This window comes from Microtus ochrogaster, chromosome 17, assembly GCF_000317375.1.
Source record: "Microtus ochrogaster isolate Prairie Vole_2 chromosome 17, MicOch1.0, whole genome shotgun sequence".
NCBI lineage: Eukaryota > Metazoa > Chordata > Mammalia > Rodentia > Cricetidae > Microtus > Microtus ochrogaster.
Genome location: NC_022019.1, coordinates 24,086,260 through 24,090,746, shown reverse-complemented (window position 1 = coordinate 24,090,746; position 4,487 = coordinate 24,086,260).

Here is a 4,487-nt window from a genome sequence, read left to right as displayed (position 1 = left end):
ATTTGGTCCATGTCATAGAAAATGAAGCACAATCAGAATTGTGAGGCTTAAGTAGATTATGCCATCCTGACCCTGAACTCTTTCTAAAAATCACAATTTCATTTGTATGTACTAGACAAGAGAAACTTCAAAAACAGAAAAAGATGAAACCTCACAAAACTTTCAATTTATACAGAAAAGCATCTTCAATTAAAAATGCTTTAAATTAGAAACATCGGAAACATAGTTATCGTCTAAAGTCATAACTCAGCATTCTAATGATGCCCTGATTTCTAAGAAAGGTAATGAAAATGATTTGAATTTTTCACATGACTAAAAGACTTATGATATTCCCCAGAAAGAAAAATTAAAACAACAAACAACAAAAAATATCTTTAGACATGACAGAGAAAGGACTAGTAAATAAATCAAAGAAAAAATTGACTAGCCAAGTAAGAGTAGTTGGAAGAGAAGTAGAAAACGATAAGATGGTTGGAAAAAAAGGATAAAAGTTTGTAGTTGCTGCTGATTGTGCTTTTTGGAGGTCTTCTGTGTACTTATGATTTTAACCAGGTATCCGTATGAATTTATTAATAGGGGAGACTATTGACTGAGGCAGGAACCTTCCCTGCTTTTGTCTTGAATGGTACTCTTTGGAATAAGTTAATATTCACAATATAAAGTTCTTTGCCTTTATTTCTTGAAAATTATTTTGTTTTGACAATTGCACACATTTACAGAATTTAATATCCAACACATACTGTCTACAGCAATAGAATCTTACCTTGCACTCCTGCCCGGGAAACGAGAGCTGGTACTGTTTTTGAAGACTTGGAGACTTTATGACAACATTTTGCAGGGAGACATCCTTTCACGCCTACAGTTTCTCTTTGTGTTAGAATAAACTCATATAAGGTGTTCCTGGTTAAATCTTTTATTATATTTGCATTTTTAGTTACTTTATAAATTAATAGGTTTCCATGTGGCCTTTCCGAAGATTTATGGTCTTAGTTGACACTTTTCCAAACTATCCCATTCTCTTATCTCTCCTCTCAGTAACTATTAAAATTTTTCTGACCTTTGATTTGTCCTCTGCTGTAGCGTGATTTCTGATATGTCTTAATGATAAAAACCTGGGGTCAAAAGGTAGAGCGTAAAAGATGAAAGATCAGAGAAGCAGAGCAGCAACCCCTGGTTTTTATTTCTATGAAATTCTCAGACGAAATGGAGTATTCAGTCTCTACTGGTCCACAGACTGAATGCCCCGTGCTCCTGTCTCTTTCTGCCATTATTCCTCTCTCCACCCAGCCATATCCCTTCCTGTCTTCACCTTCTAATGCTGGGATGAAAGACATGTGATTCTCAAGTACTGTGATTAAGTGTGTGAGCCATCGCCGCCTGGCTCTGCTTCTCTTTTATACTGAATCAGTCTCCTGTAGCCCAGGATGGCCTTGAAGTCACAGAGAATTGTCTCTGCCTCTTGAGTGCTGGGATTAAAGGTCTGTGGCACCACTACCTGGCCTCTATGGCTAACTAGTGGCTCGTCTCCACATTCGGATCTCCAAACAAGCTTTACTTGTTAGAGCACAAACAAAATACCACCACACTCTGCTTTCATGGTATGTTTTTGCTCTTTCCCAACCCCAAATATGTTTTCAACACTTATGGGCTAGACCATATCTCTTTTTCTCATGCAGAACTATTCATAAAATTAAACATGAACAATTTTGAACTACGTTTTCAAAATCTACTGATGATTGTTAAGAAAATACGCATTCCTCAATACTCATTTAATACAAGTTTTGTTTAGGAACATTAATTTCATGAATAGCCTGCTTTAATACTCATCTCTGTCTTCTTCATGATGATAAATTTAGTAATAATACTAAATTCTTTACATAAGTTTATATACAATTCTGCTTCATTAATTCAAATGATTGGATGAGTTTTACAGCTATTGTTTCTTCTGGTATATTTTCCTCTTAATTATGAGTTAATTATTCATTATGGAAATATTTATGTTATTAAAATATATTTATTTATTTTCCACTGAAACATTCTAAGATGCAATTTTAAGCTCCATTTAAGTATATTTTGCTTCTAATTCATAATGAGAATTTAGAAATCATGTCACTACTTTCTAGACAGTTTCAGAAAAGTCTTCCAGTATGTTAATAAACAAGAATATTATGCTTCCACAGATACACACATGGACCTAAGCATACTTTGGCAAAAAAGATTCTTGCACATTTTATGTAAGATCATAATAAAGTTAAAATTTTTCTTGAGTCATCAGTCCTGAGCTCGAAGTTTCAAGTAATATTCTGCTATTTCATATTTATTACTTCAAGGCAAATGGTCAGAATTAATGTCTAGAGAGATATTATTTTATATTTTCAGTGGAATGAGAACCATATGCTTAAAATACTTCTAAGAACAGGGTTAAGACAATTTTTATTAATAATAATTAAAAATATGAAATACAGATGAGCAAATACATATTATATTTTAGTTTGGTTTGAACTAAACAGCACGCATTGCTATCACAGAAATTTTGTCATGTTAGATTGCATGGGATTTAAGACTTATGAACATTTTTATTTTTGTATATTACACTCAAGAAGTAATCTCATTGTGGGCAATCATAAAGTAGATTTTGTTTAATGTGCTTTTTATAAGAAACTCATTAAAATAACTTGTATTAAACAAAGATGCCCAGTTATATTCATCAGAGACAAATAATTAACAGTAACATATAAGATTTACTAGAGAGAAATTACCACCTGGAAAGATGACCTGTATTAATCTTTCTAGAACTGTAAATTAAAATTTTATGGCTTCACTGCTTTGTAACTATTACAATGGGCTTGTTGGTAAATTATGAAATATTAAATATAAATTTATCATATTATAATTAAACTACTATATCTAAGTTATTGAAATAGCTCACATAAAAATAGTTTGTATCATAATAGCTATAAGTAAAATGGCAAATATTTCAAGAATAAATGACATAAATTATGCTACAACTTTTATGAGGAATCTCAGTTAAGCCTAAAAAAATAATAGCTTATGTTTTAACTTTAATCAAAGTTGGAAACATGGGATGAACATTAATAGCAAATGGTCATGAGGTATTTTACTATATCATATAAATAATTAATTATTAGCCAGTTTAATATAATTCTAAGCAACTTGGCTGGATTACTGACTAGAATGGAATTGTGCAATGGTATTACGTGCATACAAACAACCTAACGCATATTTATAATTTACTTCATGGTCAAATGTTTTTACCCTAAATTAAAACCTTATGTTTTGAGTAATTAACTCATTTTATAATTTGTAAGTAGAGTAGACATTTGCCCAGCTTGTTATAAAACACAGTGTTCTTATTAAGACTTTTTAAAAACGAAGGTGCAGTGTTTTTACCATAACAAAGTAAAAGAGAAGAGACAACTAAATAAATCCATTTTCCCAAGATAATCCCTAAATCCTCTCAACTCTTATTCATGTAATTCATAATGTTTGTCTTGAAAGTATGTGTGAAAGAATAGATAGATAGTAATGCAGTTTGAATTTTTAGCTTATATATTCCTTCATGTAATTCCCCCTTTATATTGGATATAGATTCCTTTCTCATGCAATATACTGTGATTAAACTTTCATATCTCTCCACCTCTCCGTTACTCCCCTGTCCCAACCCCCAATCAGGATTCACTCTCCTTCTTTTTTTCATTAAAAAGGAAAAAGATGCTAAGATGCTAACTCTACTCCCAGAGTTAAGTGTCTGTCTATACCACTTTGTTTAGGGGTGAAGCAGCTTGAAAACTTTGCCTACAATACTGATGTTGTGTATTCCATTGTTATGATATCTTTATGCAACCATTTCTAGAAAACAGTGTATCACAGCAGAGTTGCTAGTATTCTGGCTCTCACATTCTTTCTGCACTCAATTAAATGATGTTCCTTGAGCCAGCCACACATTAAGAAGATGAAAATGAATAATTGACATATATATGTGTGTGTGTGTGTGTGTGTGTGTGTGTGTGTGTGTGTGTGTGTGTGTGCTCCCCACAAGAAGCATAGGTTAAGAAAACCTCTAGTACCAGACACATGAAAGCTTTTTTATAGGTTGATCAGGGTATTCCTAGTAATTCACCATACGTAGATTATTGATTTATGCCATGGTTGTTATGGAAGGCACAACACAATTGGGCCAAATGATTTGGGTGATTACAGGTGGATCTGATTTGAAAGTCTCTCGCCGGTGGTTGGCCTTTCATAATTCAAGAAAATAGTAGGTGATCTCCCAAGGGAGGGGAGCAACTAAACAGCTACAACACATGTGAGCCATGGCAATCACCATGGGAAGATATGCATAAATACAGAATGAATGGCACTAAAATATTTGCAGTAACTATCAACTTTCCACTTGAACTAATGGTCAACACAGCAGGAGGGAAAGATTGTGGGTTCAGAAAAATTAGCCTGCTTCCAAGGCTGGT